Source organism: Corvus moneduloides, chromosome 10, assembly GCF_009650955.1.
Source record: "Corvus moneduloides isolate bCorMon1 chromosome 10, bCorMon1.pri, whole genome shotgun sequence".
Lineage (NCBI taxonomy): Eukaryota > Metazoa > Chordata > Aves > Passeriformes > Corvidae > Corvus > Corvus moneduloides.
The window spans coordinates 10,678,251-10,701,257 of NC_045485.1; the positions used below are offsets into that span (position 1 = coordinate 10,678,251).

Here is a 23,007-nt window from a genome sequence, read left to right on the forward strand (position 1 = left end):
CTGTAGAACTTCAGACTTTCAGAACAATCCCTGCCATTCCATTCAGCTGTCATCATTTGGGATTGTTCTGGGTTTGATTTTACTGAGTTTTTGAGTCCCAGCACAATCTCTTCGACCTCAGAAGGAACTATATTGTCCTCCTCATATTTCTTATTTGATCAACTACAACTGGTTTTTTTTTTGAAGAACAGAGGAAACAGTTTATTTCACAATTGCTCATTGAAAGCCAGAGAGTATTGTATTTTCTCTCAAAAAAGTAACTTAGCAATATTTATTTATCTTGTCAGGAAATAGGACGAGGGAAGATACTTGAACTTTGTTCCTCTTACTCACTGGTTACACAGAGAAGATGTTCAGTACAAATTTGAAGGGGCAGAGGTTCATTAGATGCGTCAAACTTGAAAATCACAGGTGTTTCACTATCAAAGTTCATTTGCACAACCGAAAGAGACAAGCTTGATTCAGAGGATTTCCAGCAAAGCATGTGCCGTTTACCTTGGGGGTCAGCTCAGGAACATGGAGTCACTCCTCAAGGGATGCTAATTATTACCACCAGGCTCTCCAGCTTTCTGTATCCCTTCAAGCTGCATTTTAGCCCTGCTTTCTCCATCATGAGTAGGTAGCAACCACAGCAATCTGTGACAGAAAGGCAGGTATATAGGCACAAATATCCACATGTGCATGACTTTCCCCCCCAACACACAAAACATTATAGAAGTCCAAAATGTCTTTGGAAAGGAAAGGGAAAGGGAATAAGAGCAAACACCAGGCCACTATTACTTAAGAAAATTACACTGTTTTTAAAAAGGGACAAAATGGCACGTGGATCTGTGAGGGGATGCCTTCCACCTGGGTATCTTCCCTAAGCTCACCTCTAAGTTCATTCCTGAAGTTAAACCCCAGTTTTGCAGCAGTAGCAAGCCAAGCTGATGGGTCAGATGGTCTGCAGGAGGCTAAGAGGGATGACAGCAGTTGAAATACATCTCTGTATTTTTGTAAGAGGTATGAAAAGATTTTCAATGCATACTCCTGAAAAAAACCAATATAGATATTTAGTACTTCATGAACATTGTATCTGCTGTTAGCTGGGCTTTCAGAGGGCACCCCCGTGAAGCTCTGGTTCAAAAAACAAGTTGATGTTCACTTGCAGGTTTCGGAGAAACCCTGTCTTCACAAGCTCTGACAAGGTCCTTAAGGAAGAGACAAGGAGCATTGTCAGTATTTGGGCATGCCCACCGAACTAGTTTCCATAAACATCCCAAAGGCACATTGAAAAAAAAAAGGAACTAGTTTTTGTCAATCAGTTTAAATTACTTAATTTACAAGATGTTGAAAAAAAACAATGCACATGTTCGCAGACAATTCTGAGCTCTGTTTTTTCCCCCTCCTTTAATTAGTACTTTATTAAACCTTTTAAAACCATTAGTGTTTGCCAAGTAGTTCCATCCAGCTGCATCCATCAGTGAGTCCATGAGTTTTCATGGAGTGAAGAACAAATGAGCGATGTCAACAAGACATTCAGCTAAACAGGAACCAGGTGGGGTTTGGCACAGTATTTTCAAGTAGTGCGTCATCATGTTGCATTCTTGAGCTGGTGTGACTTCCTGGGAGCAGTGCCAAGGTCAGGCAAATCATTATTTACAATTAATCACATCTTGAATATCACATACACTTAAATTTCTCTTGTCCTTGTTTCTTTTGAACTGCCTCTGTCTTCTTTTGATTCTGACTGCAAGCTCTTTGGAACAAGGATTTCCAACAACTTACAGTGTTTGGAGAAAGGCTGGAGTCTTCAGAGATCAGCCACCAAAACTGCACTCATCAGGAGACAAGTGCTGGTTTCACAGACACGTGGAACAGCGCTTTCCTCTCCCCAGGGGTGGTTTGTTGTTCCTGAGCTGTCACCCAGCGTAAAGTCAGAGTGAATGAGGGATTCTTCATCCTACAGCACAACTGTGAGGGATTCATTCCTGGAGCACAACTCAGCTCCCATCTGCCTTTCTGCCATTCCCCAGCTGTTGCGTTTCTACCCAAATTAAATCTCAGCCATTTGGGCAGTTCCTGGTGTCTTTTTCTCACTATGGGTGGAGCCCTGACATGCAGAGCCCAAGCCCTCCTTCCAGCCCCTTTCCAAACCTCCTTTAGCTGCCTCAGTCTCCAGTGCAACCAGCATGGTCCCCTCAGGCAGACAGAGGGAGGACCTGAGCACAGTCTCCTTCTCCAAGGTCAGGGCATGGCTTCATTTTGCAGATTCCATCTGCATGGTATCTGTAAGATGCAATTTTCTTATATATTGAGCCATTAAAAAAATTTTACCAGCACTACCTCTCCTATCTGATACAATCTTGCCTCAAAAACTCAATCTTGTAGCTCCTCCCCTTTCAGACACCTGCAGTGGATCTCTGCATGACACGTACCTGCCAGCAGCAAACCCAAACCCACTGCCTCGTCACTCACCAGTTCCCAGCTCCAGGCAGACATTTTGCAGCTTCACAGGCAGAAACCTCTGTCATTTTCCCCCTTCACCTCCTTTGTTGATTTAACATCTTATAACAGATAATTTTAAGAGCCTTTTGGACTGAAAGGCTTCCTGGGTGCCTGCACCATTACCCATTCACTGTGTTTACTCTGAGCATCCAAAACCATCAACAGACAAATTAGATTCTTAATTACTGCAACAGGAAAATGAGCTTTGCTATTAAAAAATCACAATGGTGTCTTGCTAAAATAAAATTTAAGAAACATGCAGAGCAAGGAAAAACACCAGGTGGACATAGAATCATAAAACGGTTTGGGTTGGAAGATACTTTAAAAATCATCCGGTTCCAACCCCCCTGCCATGGGCAGGAACACCTCCCTCTAGACCAGGTTGCTCAGAGCTCCATCCAGCCTGGCCTTGAACCCTTCCTAACATGCTTTGGTATAATTTCCCTAATGTACCTGGTCAAAGATAGACTGTTGATACATGTTTTCCTTGTAAAAAGCACCTCTTAAAAATTTTCTCTTTATCCTTTTTCCTAAAAGTCTTCAACAGTTTGCCATTTTGTAATTATTTTGTTATCTCCTGCATTTGTAGTTCATCAAATCTCTCATTAGTTGCTTATCCACTAGGAATTGGAGATGATTATCACTCTGCTACTTTGAATTTATACTTTGATATGATAATTTGCTGTCTAGATTTTATCAAAAAGAGCTAGAGGAAGCAGCCTGAACACCCTGGCTGTAAGTTGATGAAGGATTTGTGGCCCTCCTTGGCAATTCTGTAACCATCGATCTGCCTCTGCAGGGACTTCGCCTAACGCCCCCCTCTGCCATGCAGTGAATTAGGTTGTGGTGCAGTGGGAGAAGTGATTATTCCAGTACATTACTTCCAAGTCAGAGTGTCTAAACAGTGTCTACAGCCTGTATGGGAAGGGATGGTAAAGGACTTGTTTACAGCCCTGAATGCACACCTCTCTTGGAATTTATTAAGTAGGTAAATAGCCTGAGTGGTAGTCTGAGCTTGTGTTTTGTGTCCGGTTGTAATTCAGTTGTAACTCCACTAAAATGATTGTCAGTGACCTTTGCTAGTTCACTGTGTATATTTGAGGGAAGAAAAGGGAGCTTGTTTTTCACTACCATTTATTCAGTTATTTATTTAATAAAAAGCTAATGCCAGACAGGCTTCCCTGCTAGCACTAAAACTACATCTGAGCAGAGGAGTAGCACCAGTTTGCTAGTTGCCCAGTCTTTGAGAAGACAGCCACATTTATTTTCACAGAAAACATGAGCAAAATTCAGCCATTCATCTGAACAAATGTTTTCCCCAGGGTGACGGTCCCTGCAGGGACCCTGGAGCTCATTTTGGTTTAGGAACAAAGGCAGCGTGGGATGCCCCTCTGCACAGCTCATCCCTGCCAGCCTTGGCCTTGGGCACAACCTTGTGGTGACCCAGCACCGCTGCCAGAGAGACATCGTGCCCCAGCCAGCACTGCAGTCGCAGGGGGAGTGCTCTGGGCTCAGTGCAAGCCTAGACTAAAATAATTAAAGTCCCTTGTCAGCTGTACAGACAGAATGTCACTGTCACCAAAGCCAAATTCCCATAGTTTTACAACTCCCAAAACAGGCTGCCAGCCTGCACCTGAGGCAACATTTCTGTGACCCTTCACCAACATTGACTAAATAAATTCAGAAGGAAGATGATGACAAACACAAAAATTGGAACAACTATAAAATTCTGCCTGTTTGTATTTTTCAAAACAATTCCTGTTTGTAAAAGCTCCCAGTTCTTGGACTCCTTGGCTCAGCAGCTGCTTGCCTGGTTGCATAGCAACTTTCTCTCTGCTTCTGCTTGCCAGAATCAAAGGGCCACATGTTGCATAAAATAATTAGAGTATTTCTTGGCTCAGAGGGACTGAAGTTCAAGCAGGCTGGCTGGCACCTTGCTGCCTGCACTGCTCTCTGGCTCCAAACTCCCACCTTGACAATAAGTGATATTCATAGCACTGAAATCACAGACCTATCATTTGTCTTTTTTTTTTAAGGGCACAGTATGGTCACTGGCCATCTCCTGCTCTGAAAATAAAGATGGAATGGGTCTCTGTGCAAGAGGATGATTATCCAGCATGAGGTGGGAGCATCCTTGTAAGAAAACTTGTTTTTAGTACCATCTGGATTAGAAGACCCAATGCTCTCTTGGTCTTCCCCAGTGAGATGTGTGATGGCTATTTAATACTTCATAAAGATGCAAGACCTGACTGGGACAGCATCTCTGCGTGCCAGTCATGAAAGTAATGGCAATCAGCTCTGGACACACAGAGCCATGAAACCCACACCTGCCCTGGCTACAGCCTGGCATGGCCACAGGCAATGCCAGCCCGTTGAAATATTATTGACAAAGCCTTTGCCTACTGGGTTGGCTTTAGGACAACACCAGTTGCATTTTAGCATGAGGCTGAAGCACAGTGAGCTCTCAGGGTAACTCACCAGCTCCTTGCAGGACTGTGCTCTGGAAGGTTGCTGAGGAGACACTGTTTTGGTGGCATTTCATGTGTTTCTGCATACCTGTGCATTTCCTTTGGGGCTGTACCCCAATAGAGAACATGGCCTTTCTGAAACAGAGACCCAAGCTGTGCCCCTCATCACTGCTCTGTTTTATGCTTTGTCCATAAAATCTATAAGGGTAGGCAGTTACCCTAAATTCTTTCCAGCTGCCGCAAGCATAACCATCTTTAGGAGCAGTCCAACTTTCAACAGAAAAAAAACCTAAAAAAATCACTCTAAAAAGAGATGTTTTACAGGATCTTTAGGGCAAAAACCTGATCAAGCTTACGATGACAAATGACTGCCTTTGATGGAAATACGCAGATACACACATACAAGGATCCAGCCCTGCTGTCCTGTATTCCTGCTGTTACTGGCAAATGGTCCATGGATTTAACGCAGTCCTTTACTTGACCCTAAAACTTCCCCACATATTTTTTTACAGCTCATAATTTGCAGAGCACAGTGTCAGCAGGAAAGAAATCACAGTGAACAGTCACTCCATCCCTGTGCAGCAGCTCTGAATCACATGGGCAATCCAGCATGGTCCTTGCTGTGCTTTTGGGCCAGGCCACCCATCAGCAGTGCCAGGGTTTGCTGACAAGCAACAGAAAAAGGCTCTGCCCTGGCAAGCAACCAGAAGAGCTCGCAGCAGCCACGGTCAGTGCCCACCACGCTGTGTGGGGTCAGCTGGCAAACATGGCCTCCTGAGCTGTGGACACGAGCAACACATAAAACCTCAGTGGCTCAGAGAAAGCTGTTCAGTGATTTGGCCAAGGTGCCCAGCAAGCAGCTTCTGAGCATCCTGCTACTTCCTGACAGCTGAGACAGAATTGTCTCCTTTGTTTCCTCTTTCCCACTTCTTCTCTGTGAGTCCAAACGGGTGGCTCAGATGTAAACCACAGGAGAAGAATCAGCCCTATCTTGCATCTACCCATATCCTCTGGTGCAGGTCCTGCACCAGCTTCAGAGGAATCACACTTTATCTACATCACCCTGAAGGAAAGGAGAAAATCTGACTATTTTCATCATCCATCCCTTTTCGTAGCACATAAAAAGCATCTTACCTTGCTGGAAATATGTTGAAATCTCAGATTTAAAAGACCAAGGAACTTCCAAAGATAAGACCAGTGCTGGATTTGATCTGAAATTTGCAATGAAGAAAAAAAGGGCAGAAGCTCAGATCTTTCTTCTTAGTCTCTGTACAACATGAAAATACCCATTTTTGAAGATGCTGTTTGCATTAGTTTCATCCTAATTCTGATGCTTTTTCCCATTAATCACCACAACAAATTCCAGTGAAAAAGCCACTCTCAATTTCCCCAATCCCATAAACATATATTCAACCCTCTAAAGATTAAATTTGAAGAGGGTAAGGGCAGAGACAGGTCACTTACTCACCTTACGGCAGGGTCAAACTTCCACCAGGAAAAGTCCAGCTGTGTCTGGACCTAGAACAACTAGTGCAACTAGTGTCTAAGAGCACTAATTTGGGATGCTAATTGATCTGTAGGCAGGTACCTCCTCAACTCCTCTAATTTCTAAACAATTTTCTGAAGACCAAGGTGGATGTTTGTGCAGGGCATCAGAAATATGCAAACTATTTATATATGTGTGAAGATAAATACATGTGCTAATTAGCAAATACTGTTTTTAGGAACAATGAGGTATCTAAACATCTTTTAAAATTTGGCCTCAGCTGCAGGAAGTAGTAATAATGTGCTGCAAATATTTAGCACTGCATAAAAAGCTGGTTCCTGATCATCCTAAGAACACAGAAATTAGTAGAGATTACCCCAGAAAGAGTTTGTTTTATTAAAAGCCAATATACTCCACAAGATTCTTTCCACACACATTTCTTCCCAGCTGTCTGATGCCTGTAGAGTGTAAGTGCACACACAGAGTGAGGAGGTTGGCTGCAGCTTCTTGAGAGCTCAGCATTTAGATGAAACATTTCTAAAATTCTTCAGTCATCTTTCCAACTTAAAAAATACAATTATCTTTCCCCTTGCTTTAAAGCTTCCCCTCCCAAAGAATGTCTTGGTGCCCAAGTGCCAATATGCCCATCCCCATGGCTGCAGTAATCTGCCATGCCCATGTGCTCCCAGCTTCCCAGGCCCTCCAGCCCCCTCTGGGTGTAAGAACTCTTCAAAGGAGGAGCACAGTCACAGTCTGCTTTTATTCACTGTCCTGAAGGGTGCAAGGATGTATCCCGCATTCCTTTGGAAACTGCGTGCCATCTGATGGGGACTTACATGCAGCCAGGATGCTTCACTCATGTTGTGATTTTACCTTAAATCCCCCTTACTTCCTGTAAATGCCAGCATGATCCAGCCTGAAAGGTGTGATGCAGCTCCTGCTGGTCTGGCCAGTGATGCCCAAAGCAGCTGACAGCAGACACAGGGGAGGAGACACTCAGCTTAAAGAATCCTAAGTTTTGGCTCTTCCACTGGGATAAAAACAACCACTGAGCAATTTGTTGTTCAGGTGAGAAACTCTTCTGTTCACACAGCCCATGTGAGGAAGAAAAGGGTTGTTATTCTGAGAAAAAAACCACTGTATTTTCTATCTCATCCTCCCCCTAGGCTCACACTGACACAGAGCTGCTGGGTTATGGCTGCTCAGTATCCACAGCCGTGCTCTGGGCACAAGCTGGGGCTCTGGGCAGTGAGTTGAGCTCCACTCCTGCTGCTGCCTATCTGTAGCCTAAGAAGCCCTCAGGGAGCAGCCCAGACCACCACCCGGCTTTGCCATTCAAACACATGGAGTGGCTAAGTGAGGAGTATCACCTTCATGCTGCTGAGGCCACCCAGTGCCATGGGCCGCTCCGAGGGCTTTCATGTCCCTGCCTGACTCCCAGGCTGTATGGGATCCCTCATCAGAAATGAAGCACTGCCTGAGCAATATAATTTCCCTCCTTTTTTCTTCTTTAATGAATGCAGCAATGACAGCACAGTTATGATAGAAGGTTCCCTCTGGCAACAGAATCATAAAATAAGAATATGATAGATTCTCCGTCTGCTCAGAGCTGTATGTTGGCTCTGGCATTTTTATTTTTTAAAAATTCAGCTCACAAGTAAATGAACTTGGGCTAAAGCTTTTGGAAGTTGGTTTAGTGATCTTGAATAGGATTTGGTCCCATGAAAAGTTTCTTGCAGCTTCTCCTACTTTGAGTTGTAGAAATAGACATGGAAATAGCCATAGAAAAACCATAGATGCTGGGGATTTTTCCTAAAAACCTCTCCTTGGTGATAAATATTGTTTTCTTCAGGTTTTTTTACATTGCCTTTAGAAAATCAAGCAGTCCAAAGTTCAAAAATGTCAAACCTAAGGCTATTTGGACAACTTATACCATTGAATGGAAGACACATTGATTACAGACATTTGCTGATATTAGCACCAAACATAAGTGTTTGAACATCACCTCAATGCTTCAAGAGAAAACCCCTCCTTAAAATCTCTATGACAGTGGGAAATGGGGAGCCTTTTATCCTCCATGTGGAGTCCTCTGTGGTGACAGCTTTTGGCACACTGGCAAGTCCAGATGAGGTCATGGAGCCCTTGGCTGTGCCCAGCTCTGAGGATGGCGTGACCTGCTCCTGAGAATATGTTGTGGAGAGGGTGCAGGTGAGCATTATCACCTTTCCATCATATCCTTTTAGACTTTTTAAAGTCAAAGGCCTTCCAGGAGAATATAAGAACAGATGGACCCCTGGTTTGTCTGGTCTTGGTGTTTTCTGCACCAGCTGGATCCTTTCATCCAGAAATGTCTCATCTTTGGCTGCCATCCAGTTGTGTGGAACCTCATCAAAGCCGTCAGTATTACCTCAGTCCCTGAACTGAACCTGAAGGGGAAGTGAAAACCACTCCACCCATAGGCCTCAGCAAATAAATATTTGGTCTTCCTTTTCTTTAGGACTGTGGAAAAAGCCCCATTTACCAACAACAAACCTGGGTACACATGAGAAGCTCATCCCAAAGGCAATACTTGAGCCCTGGTCCTAACTGATGGAAATAATGAATACATGATATACTGGTAAATCTTGTCTATGGTGCAGTAAATCTGTCTAAAATTTTGTAGGAGTTCCCATAAAGTGAACTATTTGGCAATAAATTCTTTCAAGTCATAGAAACAGGACAAAGCAATGAAGATGCTGTCACTGAAATGTAGAGAAAACAGTAATTTCCAGCAAGTATTAATTTTATAAAAATATATATGCATAGTGCATATAAAAATACATATAAAATATATATTTATATAAAATCTCATTACAGGGTACGCCAGGCATGCAGGTTTATGTGTAGAGTACACACGCTACCCAACTACAAAATGTTACACAGTGATTTGTTGCTTTTAGCAAGTCTGCTCTTAAAACCGCAGTTCATAACCTTGACTATCCACATTTTGAACTGTAATGCTTATAGCAGGTTTTTTATACGGTAGTTTTCTCACTTATAAAACTATCTGTATGTTTAACACACCTATGAAAAAATATTTTCTTCCATTGCAATTGAAAATGGGTATTTTTTCACTAATTGGCAAAGCTATTTATCTGAAATATATTAATTGGTTTGGCAATTGTTTGTGATTTTGCACTCTGACAGAATATGTAATTTGCATAAATAAATACTAAACCTCTGTCAACTTGGCTGACAAAAGTATTCTCCCTTTTTTTAGTTTTAAATTGCAGCATTTGCATTAAAATGGACAAGCTTGATAAAACCAAGCCACAAAGAGATAAAATTACCTTGGAAAGGAATACAGAATTCACTTAAGCAATTTCTTTGTGTCCAAAACACTCTTTGTAGGGTCATGTGTCAGTTTGGCAGATTGGGTTGGTGGTGTGTGCAAGAGAGTTTGACAAGCCCAGAGGTACCACAGAGAATGATCCTGATTCTCAGTATCACAGAAGAATTGCCGTGTCATACCTGTTAAGCAAACAAATAGATTTGCAGTGAAATCTAAATGAGGCTTATTTGGGAGATTTAGAAACCTGACTAAAGAGTATCAATATTGCCAATACAAGCCTTAACCTTCTGTTGGGGTTTCCAGTTGATCTCAAGTGTGGTATTTGGGGTATGAACTCCAGTGTGAGAGGGTGGAAACTTTCCACTCCTTTCTTAGCCCTGTCTTGGGTTATGCAAAGCACTGAGAAAGAGCAGGTTTGCTGTCAGTGGCAGCCCACTATTTGTGAGTGAAGAAAACCCTCCCTTTCTCTGGGAGTTAACAAAGGGCATGACATCCCAGCTGGGCTGCCTGGGCTTGGTGGGCAGCTGCTCAGCCAGACAGGGCACTGACCACCAGGGTATTTAACACTGGACAGCCAAGTGATTCCTTCACTGCTGCTGCTCCTCCAGCAGAAGCATTTGCTATGCAGATCTATTAATTGCAAATTGAAAGCATCCACATACTCAGGATAGCTGCAACATTTTCCCCGGGAATGTGGGAGATATTTGACATTACCAGCTTCAAAGAGGGGGAGAGGGAGAGAAGGAATTTAATTGCTTGTGCATGAGGTAACGTCAATTCCTTGCAGTCAGGAGACTAGGGCTTAATTGATATCATATGGCTAACAAAGTACTCCAAAGCCAGCTTCATTTGATTGCTTTTTAATAACTAATAACTCTCAGTGGGAGTCCAAAATATGTATGTATGAAAAAGAGTGATGGAGCTGCCTCTGTTGTCTGCCAAGATCACTGTTACTGAAGCAAATTTGTACCTTTTGCAGTCCTGGAATAGATACCAGCAGTGGCTGGACACGTACTCTCTCAGCCTGCCCCAGCCAGGAGTGTCTGGAAGAGCTGCAGAGGGGTTGGAGGGCATGTCCCTGGCAGTGGCAGTGGTTGTCCACCCTTGCTGGGGTGGGTGTTGATCCATGGCTGGAGAAAGGATTGAATCCCTCAAGGTGTCCTACCTTGCCTGCCCAGGCCAGCTCCATGCCTGGCATGGCTGCAGGGCAGATAAAGTTGTTGCCACTGGGCCATAAGTCAGTCAGAAATAATTTTTCCCATGGAGTTCATTGCCTTCCTGAGTCACAGATCCCAAAGCAAGGAACCATCCTCTGTGATGGGACAGGAGAATCATCCACGGTTGGGCTGCTCAGTCCCCTTGGGTGGCCCCATGTCACCTCCCCTGGTGTTTAGAGTCTCCCTGCTCACTCCCCAGCCCAGGCAGTGTCAGCAGGCCACCAGCAGTGTCCCTCAGCGTCCCTCAGCCCAGCAACAGCACAGAAATCCACTGGATTTCCCTGAACAGCTGGTTGTAAAAAAGCTCTGCCTGCACAGCAGGGTCCAGGTGCTAGCAGATTTTTACAGAGCAGGGTGTATGCAAAAATATGGTCTACCGACTACCGCTGACAAAACCAGAGGCTGAGTCCTACTTTCCTCCCTTCTTTCCCTGCCCCAGCAGCATGGCTGAAGAGGAACGAAAGGATATGACAGTGTCACTGCTGTGTCACAGAGAGCCATGTGCCTCCCTCCAACCCTCACTTAATTAGTGGGTGAGTGGCCAGGACTGGGCCATGTAGGGCCAGGAGTCAGGATCACTGGCTGGATCCCCAGGGCATCTCAGGCACTTCAGATCATGAAGTGGCCACTGTTCTAACCCTTAGCAACTAAAATGTGTGTTGGGCAGTTACCTGAGGATGCTGTGAACCCCTTGCTGTGGCAGCCTGTGGGAGCAGGGCATCTGCAAAGGTGAAGCACTGCCCCTGGGGAAGCTCCCACACTGGACATCTGACCTGCTGCTTTATGGCATTGGTGAAACTTCTCAGGGAGGGCTTTTTTGTTTCTTTGTCTGGACTTGGTTTTATTTGCAGTTTTTTGATTTGGGTTTTGTTGGGGTTTGGATTTTGTGGTGTTTTTTTGTTGTTGTTTGTTTGTTTGAAGGTTTTTTTTGTCCAGGGGACCAAACCTTGAAAAAATGCTGATCCTGTGTGTCTTTCATTCTGCCCATGGTCAAAAACTCTCCTTGCTGTGGTTGCATCTGGGTTAGTGTCAAAAGGAATTCATATGGCTTATGTCTATAACCAGATGTAAAACTGGGCAAATTATACTTGGGATAATTCATATGTATTTGATTTCTATTGCTTAACAAGAGAATGCAGGAACAAGCTTATTTAAAACAAGTTTGCAGAAGGGCATCAGAGTCCATACACTGAAAGCAATTAATAAAGGACCTCTCCTGGGATTATTAGAAAGACTACTAGGAAGACAGCAAATTATGAAAAATTAAAGATACTTGATGCAGGGCAGAAAGAGGAAAACAAATCCCAGGCTGGATAATTAATGATGAAAACAAAATTATATTCTACTTGGGAAGAAAACAAACACATTCAGAGAGTCCAGGGGAACTTCTGTGAAGAGGCACTGATGACTGGAGAGCTACCACTGTTTCTGTGAAGCACTGGCAATGTATCAAAATTAGTAGAAAAATTATAAGCTTTAAAACAATTCTTCAGAAAAGCAGAGGTGAAATGCTAAAATTGGCTATTTTGTATTGAAAAAGGGAAGAAAAATTACTGCAGTGTCTATTGCCTTGCTATTCCTCTGCTACTCCCCCATTTCCAAACCAGCAGAGGTAACAGGCACATCAGAGCACCCCACTTCCTACAGGGAGAAAATGGGACCAATTTATAAATGTCATTAGTGGAAGCGGTGTCAGGAGAGATTGTGGACTTAAAGTGACTGGTGACTGTTTTACACATATGCATGCTGGTTTTACTTCACCTCTATAAAGCTGCCATTGATTAGATTTTCATTAAGACTCACGCTAAATTGCACAATACTCACATTTAAGTGAAGGTCTTTCCTTTGGCTTTCCACTTTCCCTGTTTCTCTTTGTCCATCATAGTTCAAAATGATCATATTTTTCATTTTGGAGTATTAGAAAATCAAAAGACACTGTTATTTCATAAATGTCCAGTAAAAAGGGAAAACCAAATCAACCCAAACAACAGAAAGCAATGCTTATTGCAATGAAATTGCAGTATGTTGTTGGGAAAATAGGTACTTTAGATTTCATCTTCAGTAAATACAGCTCATCAAGACCCACAAGAACCAGCTTACAGTTCTTAAAAGCAAGAGTGGTGTTATTCAAGTTAATAATGAAGCAACATGGTTGGTAATTGTAGCAGATGATTTTGGGCTGCTTCTAAGCAGCAATACAGTAAGATTTGCTATAGCTTTATACAGTATTGGTAGGCTTACAAAACCAACCAAAGACCCCAAAACCTAAACCAAACAAACCAGCATTGGTCCCCTGTTACAGGAATGGTGCTGCTGAAAGAATTATAAGAAGCAGGGTTGATGTTCAGGCCTGTAATTGAAGGCTGCAGGCACTCAGCACTACGTGTGACAAGTTTCTCAAGAGATTTAAAATGCAGATCTCTTGACTCCTCTTCCTGATATGAGTGAGTTGTTTAACCTCTATAATTTTATTTTCTGTCACTTGGCCATGGTATTAGTAATAGGAACAGCTTACAGCCTCATGGGGACATAAGAAATCAATTCTTAGGGTTTATACAATTAGAGGTTGTGTCCTTCACTATTTATTGTTACCTTTCATCCCAAAGGAGCAGTACATCCTGGTAATTTGGTTTTTTCCTGTCCTTTCTCTGCACTTCCTTAACATCACCATTAATGCTGCAGACCCAGACCCTATCCTTGGAAAACTGAGGTGGTTTCTCATCCAGTGCCTTATGGAACTGCTCCATTAGAGGTCCCCATGGGCAGGTAAAGTCACCTTCACCTTCAGTGTAAGCCATGCCTCTCTCCAAGTGCTGATCATAGGTATCCAAGTCAGAGCCATGGGAAGTTCCCTGCCATAGCTCTCTCCTCAGTGAGACACAACAAGTGTACAGATGTAGGACCATCACCATCACTTAATTGCTTCCATTTCACAATAAGATGATAAAAAAGTTCTTGTGTCTGAGCATGCAAAGGTGCTCATAAAAAAATCTGTTAATTTTTATGCCTCATAAATGTAAGTTTGCTGTGAAAACATTCCTTTTAAAATCTGAGTTTATAGGACATGGAACAAGTAGGATTTCAGAATAAAAGCCTGGTTTCCATGATCTCGAGAATTCTGTTATTGTTAATTAATAACACTGCTTTGCCTTTGTTTTCAAGTCTTTTCAAGGCATGTATTTCTCAAGATCTGCTGTTTTACTGCTCTCCTTTGATGAATATTTTATCACATAGTAATGAACATCTTGTAAGGCAATTGTACAGTTTACAACTGTTACACGATGAAACATAAAGCAAGTGGGGGAAGCAAAAGCAGAATGCTATTAAACATTTAAACTTCTAGAAAAGCTGGAGTGACATCATATTAATTTATTCTAAAGCCAGGCAGCACATTGCCATTCTGCTCCTGCCTGCCACTTCCCTGAGTGGTGAGATTTGGTTGCTTGTGTTTGATGATATTGTTAATCACCCTTTTGTAAGCATGGACACAGGGAACCGTGGTGCCAGCGAGGCCACAGCCACTGCCTGAGCTGGAACACGGAGCTCTGGCAGCCTCTCTTGATGGCACTGCAAGCTTCTCCCTGCCTGATGGTCACGGCAGCTGATCCAACACTGGATTTCATTTATGTCTGTGATGAAGAGCTATTTGAAAACCTTGTAGTGGGCTTCTGGTCTGAGCATAAGGCCTTTGCCCCTCAGTGGCTCTACTGGGTGCCTCCCACAGACACCCTCCTGATGCAGAACATCACCACTGGGGGAAAGCATTTTCAACAGACATAACTTATTTACAGCCTGACAAAATGTAGGCCTTAGGGCTGAATATTAATGTAAGAACCCTAACTGTAATAAACCAGCTGCTTCTAAGAAGTGCTGATCTCCAACAGCTTTCAATGCCCCTAATTTTTTTCCCCAAATATTCTTTACTGTTCTAAAAATCAGACTGCTTTCATTTCCCTCCCTAAACAGTCTTGTGTCAAGCAGTGTTACCAGTTTGTTTCAGGACTGATTCTTGTGTCCTGCTAAAGTCAGAGACTTGCAAACTGTTTGTGAGACTGTTTTGAAGTCTTTGTGTTTTGGGGTTTTTTTAAACATTCATAACAACAGCACTGCATGCATGCCGAACAGTGTGCAGGTACCACAGATATGTTGTCACCATTACATGACACCCCCAGGGAAGCTTCACACAGTTCAAATGCAGGAATTCTTTCTGGTGGAGGAGCACTGGCATGTTTTTGTGGTGGGTGTTACATGGATGCATTTAGACTATTGCTGATATTTGTATTTTATGTTATGAGGTGCAGATAAAGTGCTAAGAAAGGTTGTGCCCACCTTGACAGAAGGTTCCTCTTCTCTTGGCTCTCTCCTTCAGCTCCAGTTCCAGTCTGTACGGACAGTCCCAACCTTCACCATCCCACCTCAGTTCACAAGCTGATTTTTAATTGTTTTTCTTTTCTGAGAAATGGATAGAAAACCAAAGGTTGCTCTGTGCTGGGGGAAGCACCCTCCAGAGAGGAGGCTGAGACCAGTGGTCACGTGCAGATGTCAGGCCTGAAACAACAGCACAGGGTGAGGTCTGGAGACTTGGTTTCACTGCTCTGCTGTTCCTTAGGCTTTATTTTTAAAAAATTATTTAAGTCTGTGAGAGCTGATGGTCTTGTATTGATACCTCTTGAAACAATGATCCTTTTACAGCAAAGCCCTGTCACACTCTCCTGTTCTCCTGTGGGTTGCTGATACACTATTCAGAAAAAGTAGAAGGCCTAAAACCAATACTTGTTGTGGAAAGATGTTCAACGGAAGGTCAGCAGAACTGTTTCTTCCCTTAAGGGTATGACAGAGGCAGTGGCATGGGGAATCCTTTCTCAGCCAGCTTCAGGAACCAGTCTTGCCCCAAAGCATAATGTTACCAGTTTCCAGCTGCTTGAGGCCATATTTCTTCTATTGATGCTCCTTGAGCATGAGAAACTGCTGACAAATCAGAGTTTCAAATGCTCTGGATGGTTTTTGGTGTTTCTACTGGTTCAAGTGTATAGCAGCCTCTTCAGTAGCAAGGTAGAAGATCTGCCGAGAACTTAATCACCATTCTATGAGAAATACTGAGTTTTATTTCAACACAGGTTGAGTGGTTGGCCTCTATTACAGACAGTACAGAGGAGAACTTGGAGACCTACAGGAAGGAAGTAAAAATCAACCATGGTAAGCTAAGTTTTCCATTTGGGGCAGACACAAGCACAAGGATACATATTCAGCTGCATAATACTGCCAGAACAGGAAAGAACTGTGTGATTTTATCCATCATCACTGTATTAGTGAAGAATTTTGCATGGGGGAGTAAACGGATTTTAAACAGCTTTAAAGACTTACTACTGATTTAAAAAAAGTTGCATAGCATGTGCAAAACCTATTAGCTTTGCCACATATTATCTTTGCATTCAGTTGTTTGATAGGGTTCACATAAAAATTAGGCATAGGAAAATGAGAATATCAGATGGCTCTAATGAGGCAGATAGGTTTAAAAAGATGTAACACTCAGATTTCCTTGGAACACAAGCCACTTCCAAAGACCCAACAATGCACAGAACAGAGCACTGCTCTGCCTGCTATGGTAATTCCCAGTTACTGAAGAGCCCCATATTACATTTTGCTGTGTCCTCTTACACAGTACATTTACATCTGAGAAAAAATAGTACTTGCTATCCTTGAAGTGCACACAAGAATTTTTAGCTGCATACCCACGTAAATGTAGAACTGCCTTGGGTTTTATCCTGGCATTAGTCTGCCCTTGCCTGGCACCTCTGAGCTGCTTCCAGCCAGCCATTCCTGATTCACTGGAATGAGCTGATGGTGAAGCACAGCACACCACGCCTTGAAGCTGTGGGAACACACAAACGGTTTAGGAAATTGCTATCACTATTGCATTTCGAATGGCATTAATCTCGAACCCAGCATTATTGCTATTAACTTATCTTTGGATACATCCAAAATCCAGTGCCTTGAAGCCCATTTTTTTCACAGGTTTTCAGTGGGGCCCTCAGGCTATCAAACTGAGTACTGAAAATCAGAGGTGGGACTAACCAAATTAAACCTTTCTCCTGACCTCGTTTGCCAAGTATCCTTTGACACTTGCGTGGCCACCAGCCCACCCAAAGATGGCAAGGCAGGAGCCAGCTCAGCACTGTTTTGCCTTTGGCTGTTGCAAATGCTGTTGGAACATGCCCGGCCACCGGGTCCACCACTCAGGGAGGCACCAAGTAAGATGAAGCTGGAAAGAGGAGAGGGAAAGAGAAAGCAACATCTATTTTTGGACATTAAAAGATAATATTTTAAAAATCACTAATGTTGGCAAGGAAAAATACTTAATTTGAGGTGTGCAAGTGAGCAAGTATATTTTTAAAGCTGGCATGAAGCCTGCCCTTTGTCCCACAGGATCTAATCCAACACCAGCTAAAATCACTTGCCCATGGAATTGCACTTGGACTTTCATGTAAGTTAATACTTTACATAAAAACTCACAGCTCAAAATTACCCAATAGAACTGTTTGCAATAACTACCTTTCTATAAAAATAAGCCGCCATATTTTTAGGAGCATTTTAAGTGTTCACTATAAAATTTTATTATATATTAAACTTAATTACCCAAATTAAATTCTCAGTTATTGTACCTGTGCATGCTGTTTTATTCTTTGCTTCAGTAATGCCAGACACTAGAGTGATTCAATTTTATTTTGAATTTTGATTGCATTTATTCAGGTATTTCAAGCTGGTAGTGAACTAATGATAGAATATAGTTACGCTTTAGTATTACTGACAGCAGCCACAAAGACTCTGTACTGCCAGTTACGGCTGGCAACACACCCTGGGATTTTTTTGGAAGAAAGACAGCAGTGATCAAACAAATGGGACTGTCTACTAGATCCTAATGTTGAATCAAAAGCAGATTTCCATTTTGAAGCCAAATCTTTCTCAAAACCAGGTTTCCATAGATGAAAACATTACATCACCTTGGGGCAAAAGGGAAAGGATACAACAAGACATTTTAAGGCAAATAAGCCTTATAGTTTGCCAAGCATATGACTGCTGATAATTAATTTCATTTATGCACTTAGGGAACATCTTTTACATTCTTATATCCAGCATAATAATCTCCTCCCCTCCCCCCCCCCCCCGAGTCTCCACAGTATTAAACCACTGAAATAAGAAGTTACATTCTTATTATTTTGATATGAAATCTGAGTTCCCTGTTGCTCTAAATGTTGTAGCAGGCATATATTTTTTGGTAAACTCACTGATGAGCTCTGCTAGCCATACAAATCATACAAACATAATTCACTGCAAAGATATGCTCCTTTCAGAGACCACTTCATTTATTCCTTGCAGTAGCTGAAAAATCCAGGCATGAAATCATGTTTTCCAGCTATGCCTTTTGTCATATTTATGGTCTCTTTGGTAAAATCAAAGGAATGCACTTCTGTGTAATGGGCCATAGTTTGAATGGGGCACAGTAACCATCACACCATAAAATTTAGAGTTGGGCTGCTTGATTACAAAAGCATGTCCTCACTTCAGCCTTTGCACAATGCAGCTGTTTAAATCACTGGGAGTTTAAAATTAGAGTCACTTGAGAACTAAAATTGCATGTGATGGCAAAATGGAAGAAGATATTAAGTTTGGGCTGCCAATTTCAGAGCCATTTCTAGAAGTCTGAGAGCTTACTGATAAAATTATGAGATGAAGAACATGCAGCAGTCATTAAACTCCTTTACTTTTGCTTGCATCATGAAATTTCCTATCCCAACACTTTACTGTGGGATTCCTTGAATTTAGAAACAGGTACCAACAAACGAGAGCAGGGTAATGAGATTTTTGATGAATGGAGCCTTTAACTCCTGCTGGTTTTCTCCTGAGATATGCTCTCTGCTCCTGCTCACTGGAACATGAATAAATGTTCATTTATTACTATGTTGGACAAAATCTTGCAATCCCTACTTGGTTTAAAAATGTTCATGATGTGACAATCCCTTGTAAATTTTCAAGTACAACATGCTAATGCAATGACCACCCTCCTTTTCCTTAAGGAGATGAGCCTGGAGAAGGCTCCTGGGAGACTTCACTGCAGCCTTCCAGCACTAGAAGGGGGCTTATAAAAAACAGGGAGACACTTTTTACACAGGCAGAAAGTGCTAGAACAAGGGGGAATGGTTTTAAACTAGAAGAAGGGAGATTTAGATTTGATGTTAGGAAGAAATTCTTCTCTGTGAGGGTGGTGAGCACTGGCACAGATTCCCTGGAGAAGCTGTGGCTGCCCCATCCCTGGAAGTGTTCAAGGCCAGGCTGGACGGGGCTCTGAGCAACCTGGTCTAGTGGAAGGTGTCCCTGCCCATGGCAGGGAGTTGGAACTAGATGATCTTTAAGGTCTCTTCAACCAAGTCATTTACGATGATTTGATGCTGAGGAAGATTTGTACCATGGCCTAGTTTGGACAGTGGAGCCACCTCTGATCACACCATCTCTGCAAGGTGGATGGGGAACTGGCCATCCCCACTACATTTCTCTCCTCTGAAAGCATGAGACAGAAAGATGGGGGGAAGTGACACCTCACCAGACACTCTAAGTCACAATAATTGCATTGTTATAATAAACCACAGGGGCTTTTTTTTTCCCTTGTATTTTTCATACTCCTCCGCTGAAGCACTCAAACCATGTGAGCTGCCAAGGATACTCAGGATGATATCATGTGAGTCATTAAAACTCAATAAATGCAGGTTTAATAGCATGCTTTTGCTGCTTTTACTAATTTCAAATGCTAAAGAGCTCTAAATCTTTTTCTCAAGGTAATTCCCAGTTTTCAAAAATAGAGATAAGACCAGACTTCTCCACCCAAATATTACGAACTAAAAACACAATCATTTAGTTTTATCAGAAATATATAAGAAAAAGCTGTGAGAGCTAATGCCAAATCATTGTCTCCTCAGGATGACATCTTGGAGGTCTCCAGGTCTCATGTCAAAGCATCAGTTATCTCCCATGCAGGGAGGTTTCTGCAGGGCAAAGGCCAGTGCAGAATCTGTCCTCCACTGTTTCTTGAAGCTATTCACACACTTTCCAGAGGAAATGCAGTTTAAGGATTACCAGACACCATTGCAAGCCTGCTCCTTCTGGTTTTCCTATACTAATAAACCCTCAGCCCTCTAGCCAACAAAATGTCAGTAAATTCAATAGCTTCCAAAACCCTGTGATAACTGTGGGGCATCTGCAATAGCACAGGGATGAGCAGAGCAATCCTCCGTCTTTACAACCTCAAAAATGTTTTATTTGGAAATGAGTGGAAAACCATTGCTGAACCAGAGCATCACAGAGAAATAAGGGTACAACATGTCTTTCTTTTCAGCAGTTAAATGGTTGTAGAATTTTTTTCCCACATTTTCAGCTATTGTTTTTCTCCTTTCTGTTAAATCTGGGTGTACGGCACTTCAGATCCTTTTTATTTACACCTGCATCAAATTTACACACATCCTGCATGGTCTGACATTGCTTAATCTGCAAGATTAGAGTTAATTCTCTGTTTTACCTGATTAACTCCACTGAACTGATCACACTTGCTTCTCTCTCTGGCTAAGATGCACACAGCTGCTCATCTAAAGCATACAAATTATCTCATAGCCTAGTTATGCTGCTGACACAAGGTCATGAAAAATGTGCCAACAACACAGAATCCCCAGCACTCCAGCAGACAACAACGAACCTCATATTTCACTATAACTTGGCAATTAAGTCAGAAGAAATACCTTGGGAGAGGAGCCATTCTCCAGGATTTCAAGCAGAACAAACCACTAGCTGCTGAATTAGCTGAGACCCACTGCAGCGTGCAGGCAAAATGTGAACCATGCTGAAACACTCTGTTATTAACCTTTATAATGGCATAAATTAGGATTCCTGTAAGTAAGGCACAGGGAATGCTGAGATTTGCTGCATGAGACCATGCTCAGCACAGCTCAGCATCACTTACCCCTGCAAACAGCTGCAGTGCCACCAGCCTGCCAGGCACCCCAGCCCGTGGCTTGGCTGGGCTCTGGGAGCACCCCAGAGCTGGGGATGCCAAGGCTGCCCTGGCCCCACGTGTGTTCCCTCATGCCTGCTGGTGGCTGGAGCCCCAGACACACTTGAGCCAATGGGGACCACCACCCTGACACCCAGGCATTAATGACCCGAGGCAGCGCAGAGGCGGATGCACACCAGCAGAGACCTGTGATGAGTCAATTAGCAAACGTTGGGCAATTATTGTCAGTTAAACCTCTGCAGACTGCCAGAAGGAGCCTTTCCCTCTCAGCACAGCCCAATGCATCACCATACACACACTTCCACCGCACTGGTAGGGAACAATGGATTTTTCTGACAGGCCACACAAATTTAATCAGAGCACGCTACCTGCAGAAGACACTGCAATGGCCCAGGGAGCAGAGCAGGGTTCATTGGAAGTGACAGCCACCTCCTCACAGGGACACCAGGGACCGGCAGAGCAGGATGGCCAAGCCGGGGCAGAGCAGTGGGTGCAGGGACCCCGCAGCTCCTCTCAGACAGACCTGCCTCCAGCTCATCCCAGGTCATTCCTTTGCTACTCAGTAACAAAGACTGTTAGGAACAGGGAAGCGAGGCACAAATGCTGCTACTCCGTGTGGCCAGAGCTGACTCGAAAAGACACAAGAAACGTACCTGGAAACCCCAGAGAATCAGGTCCCAATCCATTTAGGAGAGCCTGGGTAGATGTGAAGCATGGTCTATTAGTCAAGCAGACTAATAGTTTCAGATTTCACCTGTTCCTGCATTGGAAGAGGTCTGACATATTTTATGGACACAGAAATATCCCACAGTTGATGGTCATCATTTAACCTCATTTTTCCCTTCTAGAAGAGTTTCCTTTGAAGTTCATCTGTGTATTTCATTATTGCCTTGAGATCTGGAAAAGCTGTTGTTACTTGAAACCACGAGATCTGGAATCCATTAAAGATGAGACTGAGCCAGCGAGCACTGGCATGGTACTGAGCACTCAGCCACAACAATTTAACCCAACTGTGCAAGAAAACCTTGATTAATTATATCCTCAGTAATTATGTCTAAAACTATTTCTACTCTCTAAATGAGAGGTGACTAAATTGAAATAACAAATTTGAAATAGGAATAACTCACTTTTTCACATTTACATGACCCATATCAACTGTATAAAATTACAATTCGCTAAGAATGAAATCCACTCCTGTCCATCATTCTCAGAAAATCTATATTGCCCGCAGAAAAACATACCAGCCATATGATGCATTATTCATGGAATTATAAAGTTTCCTCTCATTCCAAGAGCAATAAGATTTGCAGGAAAATAACAGAGAATGTAAACCACAATGCAAATTAAAGCACAGTAAGTAAGAGTTACCACCTAGTACCATCTGCCCACTGCAATGGTGGAAGGTGGGAAAGGAGAGAGATGCTCCAGTCTGCACAATAACAGCTCCATGGGGAAGGGACACTGGTTCTGCACCACGTGACAGGAACAGTAATTAAAAGTCACTCCTTTGCCATCAGAACTGGGACCTTGCTGTGCCCTCCCACCCTTCCCCCAGGATTACCAGCCCGTTACCAGTTCATCTCATTTGCAGCACAGTCAGCATGTGCATCATACCTGTGCTTCCAGCACACCTCACAACCCTTTTTCAGAGAAGGCATCTCAGCAGACATGGTAACGTCTCTCCAAACATACAACTATTTTCAGTAATCATTGTATCTGCTTTAACAGCCCTGATCAAAATTAATTACAATCCTAAATGCAGAAAATCTCATGGCACGTACAACAAATTGCTGCCACACAAAAGAGGCCTTCCCAAACTTCAAGCAAATCAAAGCAGATACCCCTGTGCTGCAGCACAGGAGCACAGTGTCAGTGTCTGTGTCTTGCTGGGGTGGGAGGGACAACCCCCCTGGACAACCTTCCCTTTCCCCAGCCAACGATGATCAATGGCACAAGGAGAG

The 23,007-nt window shown here is 43.0% G+C and overlaps 1 long non-coding RNA gene across 1 annotated transcript in view; it reads right to left on the bottom strand.

The window, feature by feature from the left end:
• LOC116449029 overlaps nt 1–16,438 on the bottom strand; it is a 34,708-nt gene extending 18,270 nt beyond the window's left edge. The window contains exons 1-5 of the long non-coding RNA XR_004242203.1: nt 15,319–16,438; nt 9,771–9,951; nt 6,090–6,166; nt 873–1,029; nt 496–636 (exon numbers count right to left, since the gene is read on the bottom strand). This is a non-coding gene — a long non-coding RNA (uncharacterized LOC116449029). The remainder of the gene's footprint in view (nt 1–495; nt 637–872; nt 1,030–6,089; nt 6,167–9,770; nt 9,952–15,318) is intronic.
• Between the last annotated feature and the right edge of the window lie 6,569 nt (nt 16,439–23,007).